Source organism: Vombatus ursinus, unplaced genomic scaffold (assembly GCF_900497805.2).
Source record: "Vombatus ursinus unplaced genomic scaffold, bare-nosed wombat genome assembly UNPS02014818.1, whole genome shotgun sequence".
NCBI lineage: Eukaryota > Metazoa > Chordata > Mammalia > Diprotodontia > Vombatidae > Vombatus > Vombatus ursinus.
The window spans coordinates 49,200,843-49,224,517 of NW_020954596.1; the positions used below are offsets into that span (position 1 = coordinate 49,200,843).

Below are 23,675 nucleotides of genomic sequence, written 5' to 3' on the forward strand. Positions count from 1 at the left end.
GTGGGATGACCTACTTTGAGAGACTCAGCTCTTCTGGGCAATACTGAGATCTAAGACAATTCCGAAAGACTCATGATGGAGAAGGCTAGCCACCTGCAGAGAAAGAACTATGGAGTCTGGATGCAGATGGAAGCCTACTCCTTCCATTGTTTTCTGTTTCTTCTTTGTCCTCGTTTTTCCCTGTTGTTCTGATGGTTGTTTCAGAACAAGACTAATGTGGAAATATGTTTAATATGATTGTACTTGCAAGGCCTCTAGGAGGTTGCTTCCCTTGTTGGGGAGGGGCAATGGATCGAGGGAAGGAGGGAAAGATTTGGGAACTGAAAACTTAAAGACAAGTTTCCAAATTGTTTTCCCGTAATAAAATATATTTTAAAAATAAATGAATGCCTGCTATTATTCTTATTCCATGTATGCTTAATATGACATTTCCATTTTTAGCATTCAGAAAATGTTTGACTGCAGGACTCAGTATAACAACGAAGCAAAGATGCCTTCTGAAGGCTGAATAAATACCTCCCCTTTTAGATATCTGTGCATATATGGTGCTGAGGACAAGGAACTCCCGGTGTGGAACCTCCCTCTGCTCCTGCACTGCAGGAGAGAGACTCCCACGAGCACATAAGCCTGCCACCTAGGGGTAAAAACTCTAGCAAGGGTTGGTGACAAGATCGAGAGTCTCTACAGGAAGCTGACTTGAGTTTCCCAACCTCTTACTCTCCGTGGTCACTTTGAGATTGTCTCTGCTGGCAGAAGCACTCCCTGCACCAACCTCCTCATTGTAGTGGATCCTCCATTACCCCAGGCCTCAGAGGTGTGCCTTTTCCTTTTATTGAGACATAGAAATCCCTGACATTTTCTGGTGAGGATCTAGTGTGTCTATGTCTGTGTCTATGTCTGTGTCTGTGTGTGTGTGGGGCGGGTGTATGTGGGGTGTGTGTGTGTGAGTGTGTGTGTGATGTGTGTGTGTGTGTGTGTGTGTGTGTGTGTGTGTATGTGTGTGAGAAGGATGAGTCCTGGAAGGAAATCTCAATGATCAAGGAGCTGAAGGGACCTTCATCTTCCCCCAGATACTTGGAGCCAACCTGACTTTGGTGGTCCTGCAATTGTCAGGTCACATGGAGTCGGTATCCTCCAGCATCTGGTGGGCCTCTTTAAACAATCATTTCTTGAGTGTTGCAGGGAATGCAGTGGTGCGGTCACTGACTTTTTCACCTGGAGGTTGCAGGTTGGTGGGGCAACTTTGGTGTCTCTCTGACACCATCCAAAATGAGGGAGAGGTTGGGAGTTGGTGGTGGTAGGGAGCTGGAGCCAACATGTCTCTAAATGAGAAGACTTTCTGAGAAAGAGGTGCAGATAACGTTATCCTAGTTTGTTTGAAGGGAAGACATGGCTCTAGCCAGCCTTCAGCTTCCTGTTTGGGCAGCATTCATCCACCTGAGGCTGAACCTAGGAGTGTTTCACCTAGGAGGCTTAGGAAAAAGAGGACTCAAACTCACTGTATTCTAAGTCCTTCTTCCCATTCCTGATTCCTGCTCCTCCAAGTCCGACTTCACTTCCTTGGACTTCCTTTTCATAAACGCCTGCGAGTGACCCGCAGAAAACAATAACCAAAGCGGCAAATGGAAAGGTGAATGCAGAGGGTGCCTGGATGTGTACTTCCTCAAAGCCAACGTGTTTTTGAGAAACCAAGACGGCCAATCGAAAGGCAGCAGATTCAGATCTGGGCTTGCTAGCCTGTGTGGAACTGAGTCTCAGTTTCAGGTTGGTACAGTACCACTCAGCTCTTCCTAAAAAAGTAAATCATTTCTGTACACGAAGAGGAAGATAGCCTTTTTGAAAGATGAGATGTTTCACAACCTTTTATGGCACCCTTTGGGGACATTTGGGGGAACTATGACTGCTCATAAAAACCTGTTTAGGAAATGACCGGTTTTTGTGGTGTCCCCATGTAACTCGATAGGTTGTCAGGTCGTCAAGATAGTTGCTGAACGTTTTTATTTTCTATGAAGCAACCCTAAAAGTTAAACTTCATTTCATCACTTGAGGGGCTAGTTTGCTAGTTCCTCAAAGCAGTTGCCTTCAGTCCTTAGTTCTACTCACAAGTAGACAGGACAAGTGTTGGTGAATAATCTTCTTCTCCAAGGCTGAACTCTGAGTATTTAAGGAGAGCCTCCAGCCACGGGGACACAGGCAGAGAAGCGTGAGTCATTTCTCTTCCTGTGAGCACTCCGTTTCTGGATCACCTTTATTGCACTATTTGACTGGGCAAGGAGGCATCTCAGTGGCTGGGGGCGCTGTCGTGCAAGGCTGGGAGGCAGGATTGTTCTTTGAGGTCCTTGCTGTCGAAAGAACAAATTTGGACTTGTGGGTTTTCCAAGACAGACTTGACATCGGCCTGGAGACCAATGTGCCCCGCTCTTGAATGTTCACTTATGGCCCGGGCTGTACTTTGTGGAACTTGGTTGCCCCAAAACTTGGCTTTGCAGGGGCCAGGCCAGCCTTTCAATTCTCAGGGCTTGTGTGGGCCCCAGGGCAGCCTTGTGGGTTCTGAGAGCAGTCTTCAGGGTCAGGCTGGTCCTTTGGGTGCCCTGGGAATACTCAGGGGCCAGGTCAACCTTTTTGGCTCTCTGAGGCTAGCTAGGGGGCAAGCCTGTCTTTTTGGAGCTATGGAGACAGTTAGGCTGCAAGCCTCTCTTCTGGCTCACAGGTCCCAGCTAGTCTTAGGATTTCAGGGGAGAGTTAGGGTCTACACCAGTCTTCTCAGTTGTCAGGTCTTATGGGGGCACCAGGGCAGCCTTTTGGGTTCTGCAAGAGTTCTTAGGGGTCAGGGTCGTCATTTAGGTGTCCTGGGAAGACTTAGTGGTCAGGCCAGCCTTTTTGGCTCCCTGGGACTAGTTAGGGGGCAAGGCTGTCTTTTTGGCACTCTGGACATAGTTAGGGTCCACCCAGCTATTTCAGCTCTCAGGTGCAGGCTAGTCTTAGGACTTGAGGGGAGAATTAGCGTGGGCTCGAGTCTTTTCAGTTCTCAGGTGACCCTTAGGATCCTGGCTACTCCTTTTGGCTTTCAGCTTAGACTTCTAGCTCAGAATCAATTTTTGTCCTAGGAAGTTACTTTCAGGTTATGTATTTAGGAGACTTCTCATTTCTCAGATTGAAGATTATGATGCTGACTCTCACTACCTCTCTTTGCATACTCATACCAGTTAAAAGTCCTGACCAAATTTTTCAATAGTCGCACTCTTCTCTCCATAACATACCTGGACTACTAGAGGGATATACCATGTCCAAGGCCTCTAGGAGATTCCTTGCCTTGTTGGGGAGTGGCAATGGATGGAGGTAAGGAGAGATAGATTTGGGAATTGAAAACTTAAAGAAAAGTTTCCAAATTGTTTTCACGTGGAGTTGACGGGGCAGAGGGGTGCTTGAATAAAATATATTTTAAAAATAAATGAATGCCTGCTATTATTCTTATTCTTATTCTTTTCCTATGTATTCTTAATAAACCATTTCCATGTGTTATCATTAAGAAAATGTTTGTCTGCAGGACTCAGTATAATAACAAAGCAAAGATGCCTTCTGACGGCTGAATAAATAACTCCCCTTTTAGATATCTGTCCATATTTGTTGCTGAGGACAAGGAACTCCTGGTGTGGAACCTCCCTCTACTCCTGCACTGCAGTAGAGAGACTCCCATGAGCACATAAGCCTGCCACCTAGGGGTAAAATTTCTAAGAAGAATTGTTGGCTAGATGGTTAGACCCTACTGGAAGCTGACTTACCTTCCCAACCTCCTAATGTCTTTGGTTTGAGCCAGTGAAGCTATTTACAAGTCATCTGAGAATTCTTATGTGTTTAACACGGGATTTGGCACATAGTGTGTTCTTTAGACATGTCTGATATTATATGTATAACCTATATCTGATTGTTTACTACCTGAGGATGGGAGAAGGAAAACAAGGTTAGGCGGGATAGAATTTGGGGCTTAAAACTTTAAAAAAATTGTTTTAAACATTTTACATTGTAATTGTGGTTAAATAAAATATTCTTAAAAATAAATAAATGCCACCTGTTATTCTCATTTTATATATAACAAATTTGATCATTTCCATGTTTTAGCATTCACAAAATGTTTGACTGCATGAGCCAGTTAACTAAAGAAGTAAAGATGTCTTCTTAATCCTGAATAAATAACCACCCTTTTAGATATCTGTCCATATATGGACCTAGGATTTCTTCAGGAGAAGTACTTCTGGTGTGGAACCTCCGTCTACCCCTGCAGTGGAGTAGAGAGACTCCCATAACTCATAAGCCTGATACCAAACAAAAAAAACTCTAGCAGAGATTGGTGAGAAGACCCAGGAGTTTCTACAGGAAGCTGACTTAAGTTTAGCAACTTCCTAATCTCTCGTCACTTTGAGATTGCTTCTTCTGCCTGAACCACTTGAAGCATTAACTTACTCATTTTAGTAAATCATCCATTAACTCAAACTGATATTTGCGCTTTTTTGTTTTTGGGGAAAACATGAATCAGTTACAGTTTTGGTGAGGATCAAGTGTGTGTGGGAAGGATGAGTCCTGGAAGAAAATCACTCTGACACAAGGAGCTCAAGGGATCTTCATTTCTCCCCGCATACTTGGAGCAAACCTGACTTTAGGCATCCTTCATTTTCAGGTCACATGGAATCGATATCATCCAGTGTCATCATCGGTATCATCATTGGTAGGTCTCTTTAAACAATCATTTCTTGAATGTTCCAGGGGATGTAGTAATCATTTCACTGACTGTTTACTCCAGGTAGATAATTGGTGGGGTAACTTTGGTTTCTCTTTGATGCCATACAAAATGAAAGAGAAGTTGGGAATTGGTGGTGGTAGGGAGTTGGGGGCCAATATTGCTCTAAATTAGAACACGTTCTTAGCAGGATGCACAGATAATTTTATCACAGTTTGTTTTAAGAAAAGACATTAGTTTAGCCATCCTTCACCTTTCTGTTTTGGCAGCATTCAGTCACCTGAGGCTGAACATATGAGAGGTTTAAATATGATGCTTAGGAAAAAGAAGGCTAAAATTTACCGCATTCTAATTCCTTAATCCTGTTCTTGATTCCTTCTGCTCAAAGTTCTATTTTACATACCTGGACTTCCTTCTCATAAACATCTGTGGGTAATCTAGAAAAAATCCCCACAAATCTAAATATTTCAGACATGATGTCTGAATTAATGTTGCCTTAATGTATTAATTTTGCTTTCATTTAACTTCCTTTAGCCAAACCTGCTTTCAAAAGCCTAAAAAAAGAAATAAAAATTTAGACTGAGACTTCCTAGCCTTTGTGGAATTGCGAGTCTAATGATCAACTTGAGGTTTTGACAGTACCACTTTCCTCTTTTTCAAATATGCTTATGTTATACATATAAAGATAATTATGTAGTTTCTTAATCATGAGATGTTTCTTAAAGTTTCATGATGCCCCTTGGGAATATTTGGAGGAAAGTTATTTGTTATAATAAGAGGTTTAGGAAATAGCTGATTTTAGTGTCTTCGAATTAATGTTACCCATAAAACTGTCTGACTTTTAACAGCGGTTAATTAATCTCATTTGATTAGTCATTGATTTAGTTTACCAGTCATTCAAAACAGTTAGACCTGATTCTAAATTCCATTTTTAAAAGATATTTCATAGTAAACATGAATGCTGCTTTTATACTTCATGTTATTAAGGTTCAGCCCTTAATATTTAAGGTAAGGTCTCCCCAGGAGACCCAGAAAGTTCTAGGATGAGTATTGAAGTTAGACTCTCCTTCAGAGTCTCTGCCAACAGGGAAAATTCAGAAATTTGAATTTCACGTTAGTCATGGATAAATCAACTCACCTATTTACTGTGTTTTACTTACTGTGTTTCACTCATAAAGGAGGGATCTCAGTTCTAAGAGTTTCTCTGAAAGGCTGGGATCCAGGATTTTTCTTTCACTTCATATTGAAAAGATAATGGTGTCTTGTTTGATCTCTGAGCCAGACTTGTGATCCATCCAGACCACTCTGCTCAGTTCTCAAATGTTCAGTATGGCCATTATGGCCATACTTTTTGGATCTTGGGTGATATTTATGATTAAGGCTAGTCTTTTGGGTTCTTAGGGGAAGCTAAGGGTTCCGGCCAATATTTTAGGTTCTCTGGTGATAGGGTCCAGGATAGGTTTTTAGGTTCTTAGATGACACTTAGTGTTCAGTTTTAGTTCTTTGGTGACTCTTAAGATCAAGCCTACTCTTTTTGGCTTTCAGATCAGATTTATGGCTCTGATCCTCCTTTTTAGCCCTGGAGAGCTATTTATGTTTGAGATGATACTTTTCATCTCTCAGGTGGAAGATAATAACATTTTCTTGCAATATTTTGATTGATTCTTAACAGTTAAATGTCCCAATGTTCCTGTGATATAATTACATTTTTGTCTCTTAATCATATATATGCTACTATACTAATAAGTGTTATTAAGCCAGTTACACATTATAAGAAATGAAAAAGGAAAAAGAGATGACGCCTTCAGTGAGAATGACATGGTTGAATATGCTCCATTATGTTTAAAATTCTTGCTTTACAAGGGAGATGTCCATTGATTGGGGAATGGCTATAGAAATTGTGGTCCATAAACATAATGACTATGATATTTCAAATGAATGAAACAGTATCGACATCTATGTCTCTATCATTGTAAAAGAAAAGAAACATGGAAGTTGCAACCTGAGGAAATGATCACTGCAATGGATAAAGAATGAAGAACTAGGAAAACAATGTATATAATGACTACAATAATGTAAATTGAAGCAAAGAATCAAAACTAGATTGTGAGAAATTTTAGAGAAGAAGCTTTTGATTGGATTTATGGCTCTGACAAATATTTTGAGCTTTCAGATCCCATTTTACCGGAAGCACTTTACATTGTAAGGATTTTTGTTTTCAATTTATTTTTTCAACATCTGTAGCCATCTTTTTATTGAGTGCAAATTTTTTTTTATTTCCCTAAAATAATGATTTTTTTTTAAAAGTGCCTACTGAGTGCCAGACATTGTGTTAAATGTTGGGAATACTAATAGAAGCACAAAGTCTCTGCTCTCAAGGAGGTTACATTCTAATGGAGAAGGTAAGATGTAGCAGGCAGCTTTAATGGAAGATGTGGAGAATGATGGAGAAGTCCAGGGGCTAGCAGCCTGGTGGAAAATGAAGAGATACGTGGCCTGGCTTGGGTTGAAGATTCCCCTTCAATAAAGGTCCTGGAATGACCAGCTTTGTGGGGAATGGTGGAGGAGTCCATCAGAGTGCCTCTTACTCTCGCCACTGCTGCCTTCTGTGCCATTACTCTCCTTGAACTCCTAGTGTAACCCATCTAAGGCCAACCACCATGACATCCTGCAGCCACTCATACCCTGGGTCCCTTGGAAATTGCCATCTCCTTGTTTTAGCATTCACAAAATGTTTGATTGTATAACTCAATAAAATAAAGAAGCAAAGATGCCTTCTGAAGCCTGAATAAATAATACCCCTTTTAGATATCTGTCCATATGTGGGCCTAGGATTTTGCAAATGCAAGGAACTTTTGGTGTGGAACCCCCCTCCACCCCTGCAGTGAAGTAGAAAGACTCCCATGAGCACATATGCCTGACACCAACCAAACAAAACTCTAGCAGTGGTTGGTGAGAAGACCGAGAAGTTTCTACAGGAAGCTGACTTAAGTTTAGCAACTTCCTAATCTCTTTGGTCACTTTGAAATTGCTTCTACTGACAGATGCACTTGATGCACTGACTTACTTATTTTAGTAAATCCTCCATTAATCCAAAGCTGATATTTATACTTTTTCATTTTGGGGGAAAATATAAATCAGTTACATTTTTGGTGAGGATCAAGTGTGCGTGGGAAGGATGAGTCCTGGAAGAAAATCACTGTGACACAAGGAGCTCAAGGGATCTTCATTTTCACCCATGTATATGGAGCAAACCTGACTTTGGTGTTCCTTCATTTTCAGATCACAAGGAATTGGTATCATACAGCATCTGGTAGGCCTCTTTGAACAATCATTTCTTGAGTATTCCAGGGAAAGTAGTGGTCACTTCACTGACTCTTTATTCCAGGTTGATGGCTGGTGGGGCAATTTCGGTTTTTCTCTGACGCCATTCAAAATGAAGGAGAGATTGGGAGGTGGTGGAGATAGGGAACTGGGTGCCAACATTGCTCTAAATTAGAACACATTCTTAACAGGATGCACAGATAACTTTATCATAGTTTGTTTTAAGAAAAGACATTAGTCTAGTCACCCTTCAGCTTTCTGTTTCGGCAGCATTCATTCACCTTAGGCTGAACATAGGAGTGGTTAAAATATGATTCTTAGGAAAAATAAAACTACAACTTACTGTACTGTAAGTCCTTATTCCCATTGTTGATTCCTTCTCCTCAAAGTTCTATTTTACTTCCCTGGACTTCTTTTTCATAAACATCTGAGTGACCGAGAAAAAAAAAATAGATTTCAGACATCATAGCTGAATTAGTATTGCCTTAATTTGTACTTCCTTAAAGCAAACCTGCTTTTCAAAACCTACAACAAAAAATAAAGGATTCATATTTAGGTTGGGGCTTCCTATCCTTTGTGGAATTGAGACTCTAACGTTCAGTTTGAGGTTTTAACACTATTACTTTCCTTTTCCTAAAAATGTAAAATGTTTTTATGTAATACATATAAAGAGAAATATATATTGTACTTTATTAATTATGAGATGTTTTTTAAAGTTTTATGAAACCCCTCAAGGGTATCTGGAAGAACCCTGGTTTATTATAAGAACAGGTTTAGGAAATGGCTGATTTTGGTGTTTTGAAATTAAAATTACCCTCTAAATAGTAAGGCATTTAATAATGGTTTATTCATTTCATTTTATTAGTCATTAAATTAGTTCACTAGTCATTCACACAGTTGGTTCCAGTTCTAAGTTCAGTTTTTAAAGCTACTTCATAGCGGGCATGAAAGCTGTTGTTATGCTTTATGTGGTTCATTAAGGGTCAAACTTGAGTTTTTATGCTCTGTAAGTGCATATTACACGTGTGCCAAATATTATCTTTTTCGAGTTTCATGTTCACAAAATATATAAGCAAGACTCAGTAAATAAAAAGCAAACATGTTTTCTGTACCCTGAATAAACAATATGCCATATATACATATAAAAATATATATGTATCTATCTATCTATCTATCTATCTACCTACCTACCTACCTACCTACCTACCTATCTATCTATCCATCTATCTGGACATATATAGGCCTGTGGAACCTCACTCCAGCAGTGCAGAACAGCAGTTTGTCTGAACCTATATCTTTGAGAGTTTTCCTGGGCACTGAGAGATTCACCATAGGAGGATTAGAATCAAGATCTTTGTATTGTCAAGACCAGACCTGTATGCATTAAACCAGGCTGCCTGCCATATATGTATTAATTATTTTTAAAGGTATTTAGATACTATTAATTAAAACAAAAATTCACAAGCATTATTTAATTCATCGTAACTTCTGTTTTATTTTATTTATTTATTTATTTATTTATTTTCCTAGGCTATAGGGTCAAGTGTCTTGCCCATGGTCACACAGCTAGTTAAGTGTCAAGTGTCTGAGGCCACATTTGAACTCAGGTCCTCCTGACTCCAGGGCCGGTAGTAATAACTTTTAGTCATTCTGTTTTCTCAATACGTCGATACTACTAATACTAACACTCTCGTTTGGTATCTTTGAAATTTTTTAACAATCAAAAATAGTCAAACAACAAAAAAGGTTGAGAACCAGTAGTATAGGCATTACTGTTCACCAGATCCAGTCTATAGATTGCCTACAAGAATTGAATGAACCATCAGTTGTTCTATAGGGCCAGAGTATGGCCTGGACTTAAGCATAAAAAGATATGACAAACAAGGTTTTTGTTAGATGTTTTCCCCCTTTTTTCTCTTTTCACTGGCCACATGGTCTTTAAAACTTGCTCCCAGGAAAGAAACTGAGGAATCAATCACTTTAATGCATATGTGACTGATAAGGCTTATGAATTATCCCTTTCAGAGATATTTGCATTTTAAACAGGAGCCTCAGCCTCCAGATAAAGGAATGAAGAAGGTAGAATTTGGAGCATTCCCCAGGAAGGTCTGGGGACTACCTGAGAGGGCCTTCCCAGAACTCCTGGGAGTCGCTCCACAGAAAGTTACTCGGCTCGCTCAGTTAAATAGGTGATTGACAATTTCTGTTCCTCAAACCATCAACCTGTGTCTGATATCCTCAGTCCTGTTTTCTGCTTGGTTTTCCTGACTGGACTAAGTATTTTTAAATAGGAACGAGTGTTGTATTTTGTCAAAAGCTTTTTCTGCATCTATTGATGTAATCATATGACTTTTGTTACTTTTTTTATTGATATGATCATGTTAATATACACGTGTTCTTTGTCCTATAATATTACCATTTTCATTTCCCATCCACCTTTGCTACATTGTAAAAAAACTTCCTTTTGAAAGTGATTGCATACTAGGCCTAGTGAAATTTCTTACTATTAAAATAATATCCCAGTCAAAACAGCTTTTCTGTTTCAGCACATTCTTGTCTAAGATAAATGAAGACTTTGATAAGATCGCTTATTTTGGGGAAAAACCCTTGGAAGATAAAAGGGATTGATTATTCAGGGTATTCATATTAAAGATTTTCATTTCACCCAAAGTATGAATCATTTTAAGTTTGAAATGGAAATCAAGTGATAAGAATGCCTTATGGAGTGTTCAGTCTAAGCAAGTGTCCATAAATTGGTTCTTAGAGAACAATGACCCATGCACCACTCTGATTATTTGTCTGTAGGAGGAGATTAAAGCACAACAAATCTTTTTAGCTCCTTTTTCTTCTCTGCTAAGTAAGAACTAAGGGTCATTTGTGTGGTTGGCTATAGGTTAGCTCAATTTTTTTTTCTTCCAAGGAAAGTTAAAACATAACACAAAATGAGAGTACAAAATGTAGAAACAAAGTAGTAATTGTGATATTAAGGAAGTCAGGTAGCCTTCATAAGTCTCAGTTTCCTCATCTTCAAAACAATGGGATTCGACTAAGTGATATCCAAAGTTCCTTCTGGAATTTTATTACTCTGTTCCTGGAGAGGAGAAATCCCAATGTTAACTAGCTATTGGGCTCTTCTTTTTCTCACTGCTTTCACCCTAGATGTGAAGGTAAGGGTAAGAGCACTGGATATTGAATCAGAAGCTCTGACTTTGAACCTGAACTCCTACAAACAGTATGAAATTGGGCAATTCAATTAATATTTTTTTTTGGTTTTTAGTTTTCTCATTTGTAAAATGAAGAGGCTGAATTGGATTTCTAAGATTTTTTTTTTTAACTCCAAGAACTATAGTCACCAAATAGCCACATCTTACAATTTTAGCCTACTTATCTTGGCCTCCTTGGAATAGAATGTATCTAGTCTGCTAGAAAAGGTAGTTTGACTGTTCATCTAAATCTAATAACTTAAAAGTGCTTTTTTGGTCTTTTGCGGTAGCGGTTCCTGCTTCCTTTCAGTACTCTTGTCTACTAGGTCTGTGGAACCGTTATTTTCAGTACAGTTTTGTAAGAAAAAAAATTTTTTTTAAGAAGAAGCATCACTCTTATTATTTGCCTTTGAACGTCCCAGGGCTTCTCACAATGTTTGTCCATCCATGAACATGGCTATGGGCCCTCCCTTTACTTACTTCTACGTGCAGCTATAATTATATTTGTTCTGCATTATATTTATTTGATGCTAGGCAAGCCCTGGGTGCAACTTCCCTGTATCACCACGAGGTGGTGTTCCTATAGGCTGCAGCTCTTGCTGGTGATAAATCATACATTTCCTTGAATTTTGTGTTTTGTTTTTTTAATTTTAATTTTTCTTCTGAACTTAGCAAACCTAAAATAAAATGTACATTGTATAGATACAGTAGAACAAAAAAAAAATAAAGGATTGGTCATGAAACTGTGGATCTCTTATCTACAGTTTGCTTTTCTTTTTAAGTATCTAATAAGTTCAACCTGCAGCTTTCAAGGCTGTCTGGCTTGTCTATTTTTCTTTGTGAACTTCCTTCTGTTCTCTTCTCTGAATTTTTTTTTAAATACCTCTATGGCTTCTTTTTCTTTTTTTTCTTTTTCTCTTCTATCCCTATCCTCTCTCACTCTTCCCACCTATCTCTTGAATTTTGAATAGGCCAGGATTTTCTGTATATTTCACCTGTATTTTATAAATAAGTGTTTTCTGTTTCTTTTTAAACAGTTTGACAAATGAGAAAATCTGCTTTGTTCTGACATATCTGTTGCATGTTGTGGCACTAAGCTTAAATGAGGGTTAAGACACTGTTCAGAGAAAGGTCGTTGGTCCAAATCACACTATTTGGTAACAAGTAAGGACTGTGGAATGCCACACCTAGATTACAAAGTGACCGAGGCTGCAGTATCTGCCCATCAGACCTTATTGTCAGTGATAGCTTCAGAAAGTTTATGGTGAGACTGAAAAATGGAAGTTGGTATATGTGAATATGGCTGAATCACTGAATAGAGAGTAAGTACTTAAGTAGAGAAGGCCTGAGACAGGGGTGGGGAACCTGTGACCTTGAGGCCACCTGTGACCCTCTACATCCTCAGGTGCAGCCCTTTGACTGAATCCAACCTTGGATTTGTTCTGTGAAGTTTGGATGCAGTCAAAGGGCTGCACTTGAGGACCTAGAGGGCCACATGTGGCCTTGAGGCCACAGGCTCCCCAACCCTCACCTGGAAGAAACCCTGTTTCTGGTTTCAACTTCTTCCCATTCTCTGAGTAGCAGGTAGATAGGTGAGAAAGGGAAGTGATTGGATATTTATCAAAGGGGGTGACCCTAATTCAATATTAGAATGAATCTATCATTTCATTAATGTGGGTACTACTTATAGTTATGCTCATCTTAATTGTTTGAGCCTGATGGCTAAGCCAATCAATTATGGTTGTTCAGTTGTTTCCAACTCTACCTGACCCCATTTGGGGTTTTCTTGGCAGAGATACTGGAGGGTTTTCCATTCCAGTGGAAAAGATCTTTTCCAGATCTTTTTCACAGATGAGGAACTGAGGCAAACAAGGTTAAATGACTTGCCCATGGTCACACAGCTAGTAAATGTCTAAAGCTTGGATTTGAACTCATGAGGATGAGTCTTCCTGATTCCAAGCCCAGTGTTCTTTCCCCTGCGCTGTTAGCTGCCCAATCAATGCTCACATTCAAATTAAGAGGTACAGGAAGTGTTTACATGAGAAGTTTGTGGTAAATTGAGGTTTGTAGGAAAGATATATAGGGATACTTATTCAGCTGCCTCTATCTAGTGCAGTAGTTTTTCACAGTAGGGCTTGTGGTCTTTTGAGGGATTATCAAGATCCCTTCTGGTCTGACCCTAAGGGGTGTGTGATCAATAGGAGGGTGAGAAGATGGGTTTTTTCCTACCTTTCCTAAAATAGCCACTCCTGGAGCTTATGTCTAATATAATCACACTTACCCTGATCTCCTAACACTTCCCCCTTTTCCTCCTGTCTCTCTCCCTCAACTATAAAGGCTTCCAACTTCCCGTCTTCTAAGCCTAGTGTTTGCCCCCTTAGAGCAGTTATACCCTATCTGGGTCTGGCATCTGCTTGAGTGATGTCAGGAAAATTCTATCCCCACTATAGTACTCACTTCTTACCCTCATGGCTATGGTAGGTGCTCAGTCTAGATGGGCTCTGGACTCATGAATAGTGATGGGTGAGTACGTGCCCTGCCTTCCCCTTTTCAATTTTCAATGATAGAGTGAGTAGCACAGTAGAAAGAGTCACAGATCTCATTACACTTTTCCCCTTCACCTCCCAGACTCATCCTTCCTCCAAACTTCCCTATTACTATTAAGAATACTACATCCTTCTAGTAACCTAGGTTCACAACCTCAAATTCACTGTCCCTCACCTCACATATCCAACCAGTTGCCAAACTTCATTTCTAAGTCTATCTTTTGAATCTACCTCTTTCTATTAACACAGTACCAACTCATCACTGCTTGCCTCCGCTATTGGAATCACCTCCTAACTGGTCTCTCTTCCTTAAATCTCCCTTTTCCATGCCTCACCTCTATGGGGGTTGCTTCCTGGGATGATGGCTGGAAGGAATGGTGGGTTCAAGGGTGCTTCCACTCCCAAGACTCTTAGGCTTACCTATCAATACGTGGAAGTTGGTGAACAGTTGTTTGGTGGTGGTAAAGAAGGTGGGTTTCTTCTTCTCAGTGATTACTTTCTCCAGTGTGGTTTGAGGGATTCTGCTATTCCTATAACTAAGGGTATGGTATGCTCCATTGATAAACACCTGGGAGATATATTGGTGGCATTCAGGAACCCTGGCCCCTGTACTATGCGGCTTGCCCCTGGAAGAATAGAGGATTTTATACTCAAGTGGGAGACTGAGTAGAAAAAAATACCAACAATCCTATCACGACATTGTCCAACATTCTTGCACAAAATACCTTGAGAGTAGGCAGAAGGCCAACAGGACTTATGACGGAAGGTTAGGATTTAATTGATCTCTGCAAGGAGATTGTGGAAGTCAAGAGGAGTTATTCCTTGGTAAACAAAAACAAGCGAACTCATGAGTGTGTGCCTATCGTTTAGGTGGTTATTGGAATTAGCTCCATAATGCCCCTACTGTCCTCCATATTAACCCATCCATATCTTCTTATCCTCAATTATTCTCATCCATGTCCTGCCATGAGTATTCCAGTCCTTAAACATTCTATACCTCCTAGTGCATTATTTGGTCTGACAATGAGTATTTCTTTCCTAAAAACCTGCTAAAAGTACATTTCAGTACAGAAAATGTAGGTCATGTGGTTACCCTAGGTAACTTTAACAGTCACTGTTTTCTTGTAGCAAGAATCAGCTTTAATTCTTCACTTGCCACCTCCTTTATTCTTGAGTATTAGAGCATGAATTTTGTAGCTCAGTGGCAGATGCCAGATATATCTCATTATCAATTTTTATTTGGATCATAGCTTGCTTCTGATACAACATCTAGCAGAGGATTTTGCCTATGGTAGGTGTGGTAAAATGGACCTGACTCAGGCTAGTGCCTTGTTAGTTTAGGTCCAATATTAGAATGAAATGGGCTACTGGGTAGGTTGTCCAGCAATTATAGGCATATCTCAGAAATATTGCAGGTTCAATTCCAGATCATTGCAATAAGGCAAATTTTTTGGTTTCCCAGTGCATATAAAACTTATGTCTACACTGTACTGTAATCTATTAAGTATGTAATAGTATTATGTCTAAAAAAATGTACATACCTTAATTAGAAAGTACTTTACTGCTAAATAATGCTAACCATCATCTGAACCCTAATTTTTTACTGATGGAGAGTCTTGCCTTGATGTTGATGGCTGCTGACCAGTCAAGGTAGTGGTTCCTGAAGGCTGGTGTGGCTGTGTTAATTTCTTAAAATGAGAAAACAGTGAAGTTTGCCGTATTGATGGACTCTTCCTTTCACTTGAACACTCAGAGGCCATTGTAGGGTTATCAGTTGGCCTAATTTCAGTATTGTTGTGTCTCAGAGAATAGAGAGCCCTGAGGAGAGGGAGAGAGATGGAGGGAGCAGCCAATTGGTGGAGCAGTCAGAACACACACAACATTTATCAATTAAGTTTTCCAGCTTATATTGGAGTGCTTCCTGGCACCCCAAAACAATTACAATAGTAACATTAAAGATCACTGATCACAGATCACCATAACAGATATAAAAATAATAATGAAAAAGTTTGAAACTTTGTGAGAATTACCAAAATATGGCACAGAGACACGATGTGAGTATATGTGTTGGGAAAATGGCGCTAACTGACTTGACTCAGGATTGCCACAAACCTTAGATTTGTAAAAAATATGATATCTGCAAAGCGCAATAAAACAAAGCACAATAAAGTGAGGTATGCCTGCACCAAAAAGTGTTTTACTTAGCCATATAACTTGGAAAGGATTTCAACAAATATTTAGCAGGTGACATTCAGTTTTATTTTATTTTAAATTTATGGAATAAACAAACGTTTCTGTAAAAAAGATGATTGCATAGGAAACTGTATATTTACTATGTACAATTTACTATTCCTTTCAAATATACAACAAAATTATCATGTAAATTTCTTTTTTCTCTTCCCTGCCCCGCTCCAGAGATGGCTACCATTAGACACAAATAGACACACACACACACACACACACACACACACATGTAAAATTATTCTATACAAACTTCTATTTATCAGTTCTTTCTCTGTATGCAGATAGCATTTTGCTTCATATGTCCTTTGTAGTTAATTTAGATACTTGTAATAGCCAAAATGACTTATTTGCTTAATGTCGTTCTTTTTTTTTTTCTTTTCTTTGCCTTTTTTTGTTTGTGAGGCAATTGGGGTTAAATGACTTGCCCAGGGTCAAGCGTCAAGTGTCAAAGGCCAGATTTGAACTCAGGTCCTCCTGACTCCAAGGCTGGAGATCTAACCACTGCACCACCGAGCTGCTCCTCAATGTTGTTCTTAAAACAATATTGCTTTACTCTATACAATGTTCTCTTGGTTCTGCTCATTTCACTCTTCATTATTTTGTGCAAGTCTTTCCATGTTTGTCTAAGATCACTGAGCTCATCATTTCTTATAGCACAGTCCATCACAATCATATACCACAACTTATTCAGCCATTCCCCAATTGATGGGTATCACTGCAACTTCCAGTTCTTTGCCACCACAAAGACAGCCGTTGTAAACCTTTTAGAACATATTAGTTCTTTTCCTTTTTCCCTAATTGTCTTTGGAAATAGACCAAGTAGTGGCATTGCTGGGTCAAAGGGTTTAACAGGTTTAAAAAATAATTTAATAACTCTTTGGGCATAGAGTTCATTTAGTTTTGACCCATATTACTTTTTGCTATTTGTCAAGGCCTTTTACGCCCTTGGGTGAACAGGAAGCTGTGAGGCCACCAGGAAGCTGCCTCAACCGCTATGTATGAGTCCTAGCCCTCTGGACCAATCTTGTCTTAGTGTTAACTTCTTTGCCTTTTAAGGGCCAGATCTAGCCTAACCGACACAGAGGTTTGGAGGTGGGGGAGAGGGGATGGTGGTGGCATAAAGGGTGGGAACTTGGCCTACCACAGTAAATGTTAGTAGTATTTATTAAATAAGTGAATGATGGCTAAATATTTACTTCAATGAGGCTCTAAAATGACATTAAAAATAGAAACACAAATTGCTCTTTAGTCCAGAATTTAACTATAAAATGTGTTTATATAGTCTTTTTCCATGTTCACTCTTCTTCCTTTTCCTCTCCCTCCTCTTTCCTTCTTCCTTCTCTTTACCTTCTTCCTTTCAAGTTTCCCCCTCCTTCCCCAACCTCTCTCTCTTCCTTCCTTCCTCCTTATGTATGACATTATGATTTAAACAAACAAACAAACAAAACTTGCCTTTTTCTGCATGGAAGAAAGCAAATATTTGCTTGGTTTTCAAAGCAGAGACAGATGGATCACTATAAATAGAAATGAGAAGTAAGTTCTACCATCTGGGAGTATATTTACTGAAAGTCCCTACTCAGATAGACTTACTGAGTACTATACCTCTAATGTCTTAATTCATCGCTTAGCAGCGGGTAAGAGATGGCAAGACCCTTGATGGAGTGGGCTTCAGATCTCCAGCTTGGTGCTGTGCTTCCACAGTGACTCAAACCAATTAACAAATATTTATTGATCACCTTCTCAAAGACATCTATTAAGTGATTTTCAGATAAGAGAATCCTGCCGCCTCTCCCTTGCTGTATAATGGAACTATCTAAAACTCCCAACTTTGGTATGGTGTTGGAGTACGACTTGAAAATAAGAAGATATATAAAATATGTGTACAATATTATAATCATCACCATCGTGAATTGTTAAACATTTAAACACTTTAAGATTTGCAAGACTTTTTTTTTTTTGGTAAGGTAGTTGGGGTTAAGTGACTTGCCCAGCGTCACACAGCTAGTGAGTGTTAGGTGTCTGAGGCCAGATTTGAACTCAGGTCCTACTGACTCCAGGGTTGGTGCTCTATCCACTGCACCACCTGGCTGTCCCAAGACTTTTAATAATAATAATAATAATAATAATAACAATAGCTAACATTTACAAATGACTTTAAAATTCACAAAGCCCTTTTAATAATAATAATAATAGCTAACATTTAGAAGGTTCTTTAAACTTCACAAAGCACTTTTAATAATAATAATAGCTAACGTTCATAAAGTGCTTTGAAGTTCACAAAACCCTTTTAATAATAATAATAGCTAACATTTATAAAGTGCTTTAAGGTTCACAAAACACTTTTAATAATAATTATAGCTAACATTTATAAAAGGCATTAAAGTTCACAAAGTACTTTTAATAATAATAATAATAATAGCTAACATTTAGAAGGTTCTTTAAAGTTCACAAAGCACTTTTAATAATAATAATAGCTAACATTCATAAAGTGCCTTAAAGTTCACAAAGCCTTTTTAATAATAATAATAAGCATTAACATTTATAAAGTACTTTAAAGTTCATAAAGCCCTTTTAATAATAATAATAATAGCTAGCATTTATAAAGTGCTTTAAAGTTCACAAGGCACTTTTAACAATAATAATAATAATAGCTAACATTTATAAAGTGCTTTGAAGTTCACAAAGCCCTTTTAATAATAATAATAATAATAGCTAACATTTATAAAGTGCTCTGAGATTTACAAAGCACTTTTTTTTTTTGTGAGGCAATTGGGGTTAAGTGACTTGGCTAGAATCACTCAATTAGTGAGTGTTATGTGTCTGAGGCCGGATTTGAACTCAGGTCTTTCTGACTCTAGGTCTGGTGCTCTATCCACTGTACCACCTAGCTATCTCCACAAAGCACTTTTAATAATAACTAATAACACATAGTGGTTTAAAGTTTGCAACGCCCTATGCATGTGTTATCTAATTTAATCTTCACAACAACCCTGGGAAGTAGGTACAATTATTATCCCCATTTTACTGATGAGTAAACTGAAGCTGAAAGATACTGAATAAGTTGCCAGCATCACACAGCTAGTAAGTGTTTGTAGCAGGATTTGAACTCAGGTCTTCCTGATTCCAAGTGTAATGGGTTTTTTTCCTACTGTACCACATAGTTTCCTAGATTTTTACATTTATTATCTCATTTGAAGCCACATTCTCTTCTCAGAAAACCTCCAGAGATGCCTGCTAGAGTTATGGGATTTTGGGAAATAGAGATGGAAAGGTCCTGAGAAATTATGATATGTGAGGCAACTTCATCTTATTTATGTTCTGCCTCATTAACTTGTTAAACAGAAGTGGACATCTGCAGCTCTCCTAGGGCACCACACAGCTGTTTGTTGAAAACTTCTGTTGTTTGGTCTCCCTCTAGCTAGCCACATATTGAGGAAGGTGAATTAACAATGATAGTTTGTTGAATTTAATTTGGTTCAGTATACCTTAAATTGGCTAGAGAATTATTCCTAGATGATGTTCTTAGAACTCATGTTCTGCATCCCCAGTAATTTTAATGACTTTAAAACTTCACCAATTTGTCATTTCGTTTGTGTTGTTCCCTCCAATTCAGGTTAGAACTATTCTATGCCTTGACAGTCTATGTGAGTTGCTGTCCTCCAAATTCATCACTGTGTGGACTAATGCTTTGGGTACAAGTCTTCCTTCTGCTCCTTTTTTTTTTTTAACATTCAATTTGGAATTACCACCCATCCCTTCTTCACCCATTGAGAAGGCAAGCAATATGATATTAATTATACATGTGAAGTCATGCAAACATTTCTGTCTTAGCCATGCTGCAAAAGGAAGCACATATACACATGCACGTGCATGCATACACACACATACACACATACACAAAATAAAGAAGATGAAAAAAAGTATGCTACAATATGTACTTGGAGAGCATCAGTTCTCTCTCTGGAGGTAGATAACATTTTTCATCATGAATTCTTTGGATTTGTCTTGGATCATTGTTTTTATTAAAGTCACTAAGTCTTTTACAGTTGACCATCCTTACAATTCAGCTGTTACCGTGTACAATGTTCTCCTGGTTCTGCTCACTTCACTTTGTATTAGTTCATACAAGTCTTCCCAGGTTGAGAAGAAGACTTTCTAAATTTAGCTAGATTAGTTCACAAATGACAGACATAGTATGATTTTCACTGAAGAAATATGCACTCACCACCCCTAAATGAAGTCATGTTTGGTCCCATAAACCTTGGAAAGTGAATGTAATGAAGCTGGAACTAGGCTGTCCTCCCTTATCATAGGATTATGGATTTAGAGCTGAGTGACCTTTGAAGACATCTAGTCCAAACATCTCATTTTCTAGAAAAGGTAACTGAGGCCTAGAGAGGTTAAGTGATTTGCCCAAGGGCACAGAGATAATAAATGGTAGAGCTGGGATTTGAACCCAGGACTTCTGATGATCATTTGCTGGACTTAGTGCACGCATATAGACACACACACACACACACACACACATACACACATGCATATGTACACACATGTGCGCGCATACACAAGTACACTCGAGCACACACTGAGGGTGTAGGCATGGATCTGGTTTGGAACCATTCCTAGGTGGAAAAACCAGGGAAAATGGAATGTAATAGAGTTAGGTGATTGTGCTTTCCAGCTTTTTCGACCCTATCTCTATTCAAACCCATTAGGATCTGATGTGGATCATTTCATAGATTAATCAAGCTGGAAGGAACCTCAGTGATCACATAATTTAATCTCTTCATTTAGATGAATAAACTGAGACCCCAAGAGGCAAAATTATTTGTTCAAGATCACCTGGCTGCCTACTGAAAGACCCAGGACTAGAGCCCAGGTCTCCTGACTACCAATACTGTACTTCCATTCACTTCCCTACTGTGTCTCTTGAATTAATTTACATCAAGTTAAGAAATTTGGTTTCAAGTTGGTACTTGAATTTTAATAATAATAATAGCTGGCCTTTATATAGTGCCTATTACGGATATGTCAGCCACTGTGCTAAATGCTTAATAAATATTATCTCATTTGATTCTTATAAAAATCTTACGATGTATGTACTATTTTTACCCCCATTTTATAGTTGAAGAAACTGAGGCAAGCAGAGGTTGTGACTTGCCCACAGTCACATAACTAATAAATGTCTGAAGCTGGATTTGAACTCAGGTTTTCCTGATTCCAGCTACAGTGCTCAGTCCATTGTGCCACTTAGCTGTCTATTTCTAATTTTTTAAATAAAAGAAATTTCAAGCATCAGCCTATCAGATGAGGGAGATTAGGGTTTTGTTTTGCTTTGTTTTGTTTTGTTATTGCTTTGTTTTGTTTCAGAGATGGAACCTTTTTATTTTCTTTACCCATATCATATCAAGTGGATAAAATCTGCCAGTCTTGGTATTATGGTGCTGGTGGTTGAGCTGTCAATATAATTCTGAATGGGTTAAATAAAGCAGGAGTGGTGTCTCTAGATTGTGAGATTCATGAGGGTTGGATTACATTTTATTTAATTCTTGTATTCCTCCCCTCGCCCCCCAGTATAATGCCTCGAATATAGTAGGTTTTGTTGAATTGAGCACAAAGAAGCACTCCTGCCTTTTCCTCTCCCCTTTTTATTTTCTCCCCCAAAATGAAGAAATATTTTAAGAATTAAGCTATAATCATATTTTGTTGGTATAGCTACCATATTATTTCTACCTGCTCTTGCCCTCATACTTCCTGTAGAGAACTGGAAAATGCCACAGAGACCATAGCTGCTGAGTAAAAGAAAATTGCGTCTGCTCTAATTTACATTCAGGTTTATCCTTCAGTACTCCTAAAATCTCTCTATTTTTCATTGCTCTCATTAATTTGTGTAATACTGTGTGATTCAAAGTAAGCTCTGTCTAAAGCCACATTAGATGAAATATGAACATCTTATATTTATGTCAGAATTTTATGCATTAGGAATATAATGTCATTGAATGCTTACGAATGCACAAATAACTATGCAAGCAATAAATTAGGCAGTTAGAAGGAATTTTTGCATTAGGTCTCACTGATCTAGAATTTTAAACTAGCTGTGATATTAGACAAGTCCCTGAAAATTTTCTGGGCATTTCCTTATCTGTAAAATGAGGGGGTTGGGCTGGATGGGGGATGGGGGTGGGGAACCTGCAGCCCAAGGTACATATGGCTTTCTAGGTCCTTGGGTGTGGCCTTTTGACTGAATCCAAGTTTTACAGAACAAATCATTTTATTAAGGGGATTTATCTGATGAAGTTTGGATTCGGTCAAAGGGCTGCACTTGAGGGCCCAGTGGGCCACATATGGCTTTGAAGCTGCAGGTTCCCCTCCCCTGGGCTAGATGATCTCATCTCTAAGATCAATTCCAGCCTTAAAGGCATATGATGCTATAAATATGCAGGTACGTTGGTAATTAATTATCCATTTCCAATATGTAGAGATTCATGCATATCTGTCTATCTTATCTACTCAATCTATGTATATAGATCTTTTCATCTAGATCAGGAGTTATTAACTTATGATATGTGAACTATTTTTAAAAACATATTTTGGTAACTGGATTTCAAGATAATTGGGCTCCTTTGTAATCTTATGTATTTAATTTTATGTATTTAAAGATATTATTCTGAGAAGGGGTCCATAGATTTTATCAGACTGCCAAAGGGGGATCAGTGACACAGAAATGGTTAAGAGCTGTTGGTTTAGTCAAAGGGACAGTTGACAGCGGGCCTCATAACCAGACCAATTTCTACCTTTCTAGTCTTTGTATATACTCTACACTCCCCAACATTCTGTGATTAGTGACACTGGTCTGCTTGCAGTTTCTTACGCAAGATGCTCCCATCTTTTGACTCTGGGCATTTTCATGACTCTCTCCCATGCCTGGATTCCTCTGCTTCCTTATTTCTGCCTTCTGGCTTCCCTGGCTTTCTTCAAGTCCCAGATAAATTCCTACCTTCTACAAAAGGCCCTTTTTGGATCTCCCTTAACGCTAGTGCCTCTCTCTGTTGACTACCTCCTATTTATCCTGCACATATATTATTTGTACATTGTTCTTCGTGTGGTTTCCCCCACTAGACTAAGGTCCTTGAGAGCAGGAATAATCTTTTGCTTTTCTTTGTATCACCATTGCTTAGCACAATGTCTGGCACTTAGTAGATGCTTAATAAATGCTTCTTGACTGACTAAACAGATATATTCAAAGTTGCTTTGTTAATAGCAGAGCCATGATTGGAAAGAACCTTGGGATATACAAGTGTATGTGAAAATTAGGGGAACATGTAGGGTTTTGTGCGCATTATAACATATCTTTATTTGTAGATAAAGCAACTTGTTAAATTGGTTAAACTCTAAGTTGAAAGAGCATGCAAAATACTGATTATTGTCCCCTAAAAGACATAACTTGTTTGGAAGGATGCTAATGAGATGCTGGAAAAAGGGTGTAGGGTGTATGTGTGTTTTCATCCTATTTGTGAATTCCTAGTAAAATTGTCTTTTTTTTTTAATAGCAAAGTAGGACTTTTAGTAGTTGGATGAAAAGCATGGATACATGCAAAAAAAACTTTTTGAGGAAAAAAATCA

At 38.6% G+C, this 23,675-nt stretch overlaps 1 protein-coding gene across 4 annotated transcripts in view; it reads left to right on the forward strand.

Moving 5' to 3' along the window:
- The first annotated feature begins 452 nt into the window (after positions 1 to 452).
- RHOH (ras homolog family member H) overlaps positions 453 to 23,675 on the forward strand; it is a 45,494-nt gene continuing 22,271 nt past the window's right edge. The window contains exons 1-2 of one of the 4 annotated variants that reach the window (XM_027836344.1): positions 453 to 862; positions 4,676 to 4,723. The gene's annotated coding sequence lies outside the window, so the exon portion shown is untranslated. Of the gene's footprint in view, positions 863 to 1,772; positions 3,340 to 4,397; positions 4,724 to 7,717; positions 8,049 to 23,675 lie in introns of those variants that run through there. The other 3 variants (XR_003566818.1, XM_027836342.1, XM_027836345.1) reach the window with 3 other exon arrangements.